The following is a 9,871-nucleotide window of genomic DNA, read 5'->3' on the forward strand; positions in this document are numbered from 1 at the left end:
TGTTCAATTTGACTGGTTATTAAGCATCTAGTTAGTGTAAAGTACTTCAGAGGAAATAGGTGCACACTTAAACCCTGCCATAGCTTTCCACAGAGGTCACTATAGTATAAAATAATCTATGAAAGAGTCACATGCTCACACACACTGCTGCTGCTGGACACACATCAGGAAGCCAGAGGTCAATGCGGGCATCTTATTCAATCACTTGCTAACTTAATTTTGGGGCAGGGACTTCTAACTGAGCCCGAAGCTTACTAATTTGATTTGCAAGTCCCAGGGATCTTCCCGTCTCTACCGTCCCACAGCTGGGATCCCAGGACTGTGCTGCCTGCCATGGCTGGCATTTTATAGGGGGAGTTGGGATCTGACTCGGGTCCTTGTATGTGCATGCACGACAAGTACTTCCTGAAATGGCCTCCTCTCCCAGTCCTAACTGCTGTATTTGGAGGGAAAGATCAAATTTCAATGGTGGTCAAAGGATATGGCTTGAGATAGCTTGGAAAGGTTATTTCAATGAGATAGAAAGAGGAAGTCTTTCAGGGAGAGGACAAGAGCTATCAGCATGGTGGGAACTGGACAGCTTCGGTTTACTGACTGCATTGTTACTTCCGAGTGAGATTTTTACTTTCTGTAAAGCACTTTGCAGAGTTGAATGAGGAAGAAGTTCTTCCGTAACAACAAATAGCTGATACGTGCTGAGAGGGCTACTACATGTTAGGGACAGTGTTGAACGGTTTACACGGATGCTTGTTTTTAATCTTCTACCACGGCATGGAATAGCTCTCCTTACTTGAGAGGTGAGGTTTAGAGATTTAAGTGACTTGTCCAAAGACATATCCTTAGAACACAGTAAGATTAGGGTTGGACAAGAAATAAGAAGTTGGACCATGAATCTGTATCGTCAAAACTATATTAAAACCAAGTATTATGTAAAAATACACACAAGCATCAATTTTTTTTTTTTATAACAATGGAGGTGGTGCTGTCTGTGGTACAGCAAACATAAGGCCCTGGGAATTTGGTCCTTGGTACCCACAAAACTAAACCAAACTAGCCACCAGCCCCATAAGAGGAACACAGATTGCATTTCCTACTGGGCTGTCACTCACAGTATGAAGAAGGGTACAGTTTGAAGGTGAGTGAGACTTTGGTTTGCAGATGAGATGGGTAGGGAATGAGGATAGAAGGTTAACAATGTGGGTTGGGTTCCTACATGAGAGCATTCAAAAATGGATGGAGATACATTTAATTTGAATTAACAGAGATGTTATTCAAAGTTTTCTAAGCAAGAAATCATTATGTAACCATTTATAATTTCCTTTATATACTAGAATTACTGACTCTTCATTTTTTCTTTGGAGACAGGGTCTCATACATCCCAAGTTGTCTTCTAACTTGCTATGGAGTCAAGGATGACTTTCAACTGCTGTTCCTCCTCCATCTGCCTTCTCAGTGCTGGTCCTGAGATTAACAGGTCCAAGCCACCATGCTGATCCTCTGCAGTTCTAGGGACTTAGCCCAGGACTCCATGCATCCTAGGTAAGGACTCTACAACTGAGCTACACCCCCAGCCCTTACCACATCAACTTCTAACTACTGAGAATTAGGTATCATTTACATTTTTAAATAAGGAAAGGCTATGGATGAAGCTCTGTGGTATAGCACGTGTCTAGCATACTCAAGTGAGGGGAGAGGGAGGAAGCAGGAGTATGGGAGGAGGAGCTAAAAGTCCAGAGATTCTCTAGTTTATCCCATTTCAGTGATTTAGAAGCTTAGTATGGTTAGTGTGCTACTACTCTCATTTTTTGGTTATTGAAGACATGTCGAGACAATCCCTGGCAATTTTTTGATTACTAAAGAGAAACAAAAATGGCAGATAGTGTAGCCTCACAAGAGAATCAGACTGAGAGGCCACGCTTGGCAGCACAAGCCTGTAATTCCTATACTTGGGAGGTGGACGCAGGAAGATCTGACCTAGGCTATATGAGATCTTGATTCAAAAACCCAAAAAGTCAAACTAAACAGAGACAAACAAAAAGCAAGAAGGGGAGGGGAAGCTGAGAAATAGTGTCTTATTCATCTTATGTTTAAGATATGAATGTCCGATAGATCTGAGGTCTGGGAAGGACTTGGAAAATGGGAAGCTAAACTACCCTGAGAGAGTAGTACTCCAGAGAAGGTAGGGCCCATGTTTAGTAATACTTAACAAGGAAAAGCATCCCAGCTTGAAAATGGTCACATAATTATGGAGCTGTGTTCTAGAAATAGAAGAGGAGGTCTGAGGGCTTCTGAGATACAGACAGGATGGTGGTTTCCCAGACAAGATCCTTAGGAATGAGAGGCTGAAGGACGGTCATGGTCTGGACAGCAGTTCACCAGGGTAAGACAGCTTTTAAGAAAGGAGCAACCCCCAGCTTCTCAAAGCTCCAGGATGATGTATGTATTCGCTCTTCCCCACGGCCCAAGCCCTAGGGTACTCTGCAGGAAGAAACCCCATGCTCTGCTAACTTGGGGGCAGCCCAGGAATCAAACACTCATTTCTTGAGTTTTTCCCTCCTTCATTTTTCTACATTTGAAGCCCTGGTCATGAAAGTAAAGAGCAATATGCTATCAATCATATATAAAATTTAAAGACTTCACATCATTTGGTGACCACACTGCCATGCAAGTTGCATTAAAAGGGTCCAATCCACTGAGTCAGCTGCAGAAAAGCCAGGTAAACACTTTAGACTCAAAGGTTGGAGCACACAGCTTTGCAATAAAAGCAAGGGGTTCCATTATGGTTGATTTATGGTTGGGGCTTTGAAAAGGATAAATGTTATTTCTAGGTAGTTTTAAATGTGTGGAATCATAAGGATCACAGGCATTTGGTCAAAACAGGATGAACAGTGCTGAAGATGAGACATTAGCATTGTCCCATCTTTATCTTGCAGGAGTCAGAGTCAAACAGTGACTTCTCAGAGAGTGGGCAGACCCCACGGATGTTTAGATTTGATGCCACTTCTGGATCTTTAGACTATTCTGCAAAGGATCCCATGTATAAGGTGGACATGCTTGGGAATGTTGTGATGCCTATTAGGTGCTCTGATCTCTCTAGCAATTCACTGTTTAGCACTGAGAGCCAAGTGCTCTGACTCTCTTACAAGTGGTCTCCATAGGAATCAAACGCATCATTAATAGCCCTCCTGCTTACTAAGGCCCATCAATGGAAAGGCGCTCTGGAAGCTTAACTGTGTACAAGACCTGCACAACAGAGAGTCAGGAAGATGTTATGGGGCAGAGTTAAAATCTGACTTCAGCTCAAAATTCATCATAGCACAGGGATGAAGGTCTTGGAAAAATGTAGTCTGAAAGGAGGAGAATAGTAGCTTTGGAAGGAGGTGAGCATGAATGCAGGTGGCTGTTTTGAGCTGTCTGACTTCACATCTATGGTGTGCAGTACACACAGCCCAAGCTTGCACTGCTGTGCAGCGTACCAGGATCCAGCTCACACAGACTGGGACAGTGCTCCCCCAATGGCAGGCTCACCCTCTTTCATTTTCTAAGCATTTTCCTAGCTTTCAATCCCTTAAACACAAAGCCTATCTACTAAACTGACTCATAGCTGTCTCCCCTCTTTAGCATCAACTATTTGTGAAGGGAAAAACTGATGTACAATCCCACTAAACTCTAATGTACTTCTTCAATGTTTCACTATTAATATTATAGTAACACTGAAGACCCATTCAAGAATGTTAGAAATGGCAAGATAGCTATCCTGACATTGACATACATTTTACCGATACATTTTATAGGTGGTGTGTGGTTGATTGAACATCTTGCTTGCCCTCACTTTTAATAGCCAAGTACCCGTGCCACTACGCTGCCTTGCCAGTCAGTGCAGCTGATCCATGGTTAGCTTTGTGCTGCTCTTTCCTTCCCTGTGGACTGTAGCATCGCCCACAGCTGATCTCAGGGCCTTCCCTTACCATGGCTTCAGGAACTGTACACTTCCTCTAGCTATTGCCTCATTAGAATTATTTAACAGTTATGACTTGGCATCATCTTGTGTGAGCGTTTCTTTACTTAGTTTATCCCTCACCACGAAAATACAAGCTTTCCTGTCTTAATCCACTCAGCACTGCCAAGGCCTAGAATACTACTTAGTACATAGCATTTGAATAAATGATAACTATGGAACCAATGAATTAGGACTCATTAAAAGCAGCCTTTTGCAGGTCCTAGGCTTGCTCTGTATTTGTAAAAGAATGAAGGTAGTGGAAGAGAGGTGCTCAAAAAGTTAGCTGAAAGCCAACTTGACAGTGCATGCCTTTAATCCCAGTATTCAGGAGCAGAGACAGGGGAGTGGGATCTTTGTGAGTTAAAGGCCAGGCAAGTCATACATAATGAGTTCTAGGCCAGCCATTGCTACATAGTAAGATTTTGTTCCAAAACAAACAAACAAACGGACAAACAAAATGTAGCTTGAAACTATAAACATTAATGGATACTAGGTAACTACAGTTAGAAATACCATGTTCAGAATACTAGGCAAGCAACTAGTACACTCCTGATTCAAGTTTCTGATTCTATCCCATTACTTTACACCAAAGCTATAGAACTGAAACCAATGTAGGGTCCAAACACAACCAGTAATTCTCTTTTTTTGCTTGTGTATCATGGCAAGAGAGAAAAAAAATCCAAGTGGCTACTTTCAACATACAATTAGATCCTGAAGGCACAGGGTCCAATTCACCTGTCATTTACCTAAATGACAACATAAGAGGTTGAAGGCAAAACCATACATACAACAAGAACCTTTTCTACCAGGCTCCCAGCTGTCAAAGCTGCAACTTCTATCAGGTAGATCTAGCAGGAAGGTATGATAAAGAGGTGTAGAGAGAATATCTTGTGTATTGTATGAATATATTACTTGTCAATTAAAAAACCCATGACCTATAGGAAAGGCTAGAATAGAGGTGGGTCATCTGGTAGACAGAAAGAATTCTGGGATAGAGCCAGGCATGGAAGATTTGTCCAGGAAGCTGTGACAAGATGGACACATGGCTCCTGAACAAAGGTAACCGGCCATGGGGCAGAATGTGGGTTAAAATAGATGAGATATTTTAAGTTATGATCTAGTTAGAGAAGAGCCTAGCTATATGACCAAGGTATTTATAAATACATTTTGAGTCTGAGTCTTATTTCTTGGAGCATGGGGCTGGAAGGAAGAACCAAGCTTAACTTCTACAAAGAAAAATGGGAAAGACTCTTAGAGACAATTTTTTGAGCCATACTATACTCACCTACATACTGAAAATATTACCTAACTCTTTTAGTAAGTACTTAGCAAGTGCTTTCTGTACCGTGCCTGGGAATAAAGAAATGGTTAAGAATGCCTGCTCTTTTATTGGCCAATTGGCCAAAAGGGTCCAGCAGACACCTTTCCCGCAAATATTCTTGAGTATTCCTAATGCTATTGGTTAGATGCTACAGCTTGAAGGTAAGACTATTGCTAAAGATACCACATACATATGGCATAGAACTAAGAAATCTAGCTGGGGTTTAACTGAAAGCTTTATCCCTACTGGCTAGTGTTCAGTGTTGGAAGATTTTGTGCAGGTTATCAAAGGAAAAAAAATAATCCTCAATGTTATCTAGCTACAAACCCTGTGAGCAACAACAATACCGCTTATAAGATAGGCCCACTGGTGTGAGAGTGGTGTGGATGTTACGAGAGCATCCAATCACGTTTAAAAACTGGACTTAAGGCACACTCAATGGGATAAAATCCACCATTGTTAATGAGGATGAACCTGAGATGACCATGGGCCTAATGAGAAAATAATATTAGTTTGAGAAATGGACACAGCACTAAAATGACACCTAATGACATATTTCTATACCCACAGATCAGTGTCTCACTCAACTCTGATCAGAGAAGTGTATTCTCTTGTACACAGTAAATAACACAAGGACCCACGACTGGACAATGTACCGAGAGGGAGAGACTTTGGAGTGCTCAGTTCTAAGTGAGATGTCATTATCACACAATCTCCAGAGATTGTGCGCTCAGAGATCTATGCAGTCAGGGTGGTAGATGATTTCTGAGAAAGTGCTTTCTCGACACAACACAACAGATATGTATATGAACTCATAGATACTGCACAAGACCGACACAAGGTTAAGAAAGATAAAAATCCCAGTGTGGAGAATGGGGGAACAGGCACAAAGTCACACAGATAACCAAAAAGCTAACCAAGTTGCCGGAAGAGAGAAAAATCAGTGCCCTTCAATGGATTAATCCTAGGTATATCAACTACACGCAGGGCAGGCCCCATGCTCATGAGGAGTTGGCCAATATAATCAGTCTTTCTTAAAAAATTTGTTTTGTGTCTATTTTGTTTTATTTTGTAATAGAAGAGAAAGAACAGGAATTAAGGTGGGCAGGGAGGGGTAGGAGGGCCTGAAAAGAGTTAAGGAGGAATTAAAATGTGGTCAAAATATACTGAATGAGATTCTCAAAGAGTAATACACTTGATCTTAGCGAAAAGGCTGAGAAGCAATCTCAAAGAATAATAAAGAATAAAAAACAAAACAGTACTCCTGTTCCTCAGATGGCTATGATCCAGAAGGGAATGAGGACACACAGTGTTCCTAGATTATCCTGCCCACTTCTGGTATACATTTGTTCTTAAGAATGAAAGAGCACTGGATGCTCTTCCAGAGGTCCTGAGTTCAAGTCTCAGCAACCACGTGGTGGCTCACAACCATCTGTAATGGGATCCCACGCCCTCTTCTGGTGAAATGAGCAAACACAAGAACCACTCTGACACATCAGTCACTCAGTAAGTGTCCACTGTCCCTGTGTCCACAGCAGCAATGGGACTGTGCTCAGCACCCTTCATATGCTAATTTGTCAACATCTTGCTGAAATGCAGATCCCAGGTCTGATGACTATCACACTTTGAGAATAACAGAGCTGTTGCAACGGATTCAAAACCCTTAGTATTACTATAATGTAAGATAACAGAATGTCAAGCTAACCTGTAATAATGAAAGACAAGACTTCTACCTCTTCCCGAAAAGGATTAACTGCTATGAGGATTTCCCCTCCTGCCATGAACAACCAGAAACAGGACAAAATATATGAAACAACAGTTTTCAATTACTGCACAACAAGAAGTATAGGACTATTAAACCTGAGGAGAGGGGAATGAATGAGGTAATCCTTACAATTGCTGAAGCACACGCCCAAAGCAGTCTGGACTGCAGGACAGGAAGGGCAGTCCAAATAAAGCCAAGACTGAAATGAGGGAGACGGAGGCAGCTATAAATGTGTGCAAAGTGCCAGAGTGTGGGAATCTCAGAGGGATCCAGTTACAGAGAGCTGTAAGGGAGTCTCTATTGCTTTCCTTGCACACAAGAGAAGAAACTCCCCAAAGCTGCAAAAGATGAAGGCTAAAAGATTCCTAATTAATCCAAAGGGCCAGAACAGTTCCTGGGAAGCATGTAACACGCTGGCAGGGCAGTGTTCTCTAAGGGCTAACTCTTAGTATGTGGCTCAACAACTCTAAAATAAATGCTGTCACCCCAGCTCTAATGAATGAAATTAATCACAAAGTAACTCAACTAAAAGAACAGAATCCAAAATCCTAATCAAACACTACATACAATAAAACTCACAATATGTGATATCCAATGAAAAAAATCAAGACATACATATGAATATATAATCCAGAAAGGAAAAATAAATAAGTAGGAAAATATGTAAGAAATTATTCCAGTAGACAAAGACCTAAAATGACTTTCTTATTAAACTTATAAACAGTATCAAATTTAAAGGAAACCATGAGCTTGGTGAGAAAGTACCAGATACAAAAAGCCAAAGGCTCAGAGCTTCAAAACAAAATACAAAACAAGATACAAAAAGCCAAAGGCTCAGCTACTGAGGAGGCTGAGTCACAGCACTAAGAGCTCATGGGGCCAGGCAAAAAAAAGTACAACATTGATAGCAGATTAAAAATTGTAGAAAAACATCTATGAACTTGACATACAATCATAGAAATTACTGAAAGAACTGCCCTCCAAAAGGCACAATTGAGCTGCAGGCCCCCAAGAGGCTTAGAGCTTGTGTAACTGGAGTTTAGGGATAACATGGAGACACAGACTGTGATTGTCCTATAGCATATAACGGGAAGGGTGTAATGGTACATGGCTTAAATTCCAGTGCTAGGGAGGCAGAAGCAGGCAGATCTATGTGAGTTTGAGGCCAGCCTGGTCTACATAAGAGTTCAAGGACAGTCAGAGCTACAGTGACAAACAATAAACAAACAAGCAAACTTTGATAAGATTATTTGAAGATGCTCATTTTGAATATACATAGCACCAATAAAAATAAAGGCAGCTCATAAACCCATAAAGATAGAAAGAAGCTGGAGTCATTTAAAATATTTAATTACAGATGAGCAAGTCAATCCCAGCTACTCAGATGCAAGGGCAGGAAGACTAAACGTTCAAGGCCAGTGCACTGGCTGGCTTTGTGTTATCAGAAAAAGGGGCTCCCTTGAGGAAATGCCTCCATGAGACCCAGCTGTAAGACACTTTCTAAATTAGTGATCAAGGGTGGGAGGGCCCATTGTGGGTGGTGCCATTCCTGGGTGGTAGTCTTGGGTTTTATAAGAAAGCTGAGCAAGCCAGGGGAAGCAATCCAGTAAGCAGCATCCCTCCATGGCCTCTGCATCAGCTCCTGCCTCTGGGTTTCCTGCCCGATGTGAGTTGCTGTCCTGACTTTCTTTTGGTGATAAACATAGATGTGGAAGTGTAAGCCAAATAAATTATTCTTTCCTCCCCAACTTGCTTCTTTGTCATTATGTTTTGTTCAGGAATACAAACCCTGATTAAGACAAACTGGTACTGGGAGTGGGGTGTTCCTGTGACAACCTGACCATGTTTTGGGGAGGACTGTGGAAGGTCTTTGGAACTTTGAGCTAGAAGAGCCATTGGGATGTTTAGAGCTCTGTGGGATGTGTTGTAGGAGCTTGGAAGATAATGTTGAGAACAGTGCAGAAGACGGAGGTTTGGCTTGTGAAATTTCAGAGAGAAGATTAAAGACTGATCAGGGCCATTGTTGTTTTGATTGTGAAGATTCTATGGTTTTTGGTTAGCTGGGGCTGAAGAATCAGCTGTGATTAACAAGATACCAGAACTACTAAAGGGAAAACTTTGCATTACTGGGAAATTGATGTTGGTTAGCTGGAGCTGAGAAATTAGCAGTGATTAAGAAGAGACCAGAATCACTAAGGTAAAATCTTCTGGGAAGTGATTCCTGAGAGCATAAAGAAGCTATGTTCCAGAGGCATGGTTGTATCTCGTGTTGGCAGCCAGACTTGGTAATGTATAAGAGTCACCCAGGTGGTACTGGATTTGAAACATGAAGGGGTAGCAGCTGACGCTTGGCACTGTGAGAGGCCAGGAGAGGCCATTAGTGAAGGGGCAGCCTCAGTGGCAGTTGAAGGCTAGGACTGATGGGGTCATGCAGAGAGAAGTTGAGGCTTACCACCATGAAAAGAGCCTATGAGAGGCTATTTGTGAAAGTGCAGTCCAGTTGCAGTAGAAGACAGCAGTGTTTTATCGATGCCAGTACCATGAGATGATCACCAAAAACAGCAGCAGCAGTGGAGTACAGGCAACTGGAGCCTAGAAGACAAGGTATGTGCTACAAAGGGCAGAGCTGGAGAAGTGACCCAAGTCCTTGGAAGAGCCCAGAAGATCGTGAGTGGATCCCACACAATGGACGGTTAGGTTAGAGTTTGATTTCCTCTTTTTTTTTTTTTTTTTTTGGTTTTTCGAGACAGGGTTTCTCTTTATAGCTCTGGCTGTCCTGGAGCTC

At 42.0% G+C, this 9,871-nt stretch overlaps 1 protein-coding gene across 2 annotated transcripts in view; it reads right to left on the reverse strand.

Moving 5' to 3' along the window:
* Ranbp17 (RAN binding protein 17) overlaps positions 1 to 9,871 on the reverse strand; it is a 308,796-nt gene that overhangs the window by 31,604 nt on the left and 267,321 nt on the right. The gene's annotated exons all lie outside the window — the stretch shown is intronic.

Source organism: Mus caroli, chromosome 11 (assembly GCF_900094665.2).
Source record: "Mus caroli chromosome 11, CAROLI_EIJ_v1.1, whole genome shotgun sequence".
NCBI classification, from domain to species: Eukaryota; Metazoa; Chordata; class Mammalia; order Rodentia; family Muridae; genus Mus; species Mus caroli.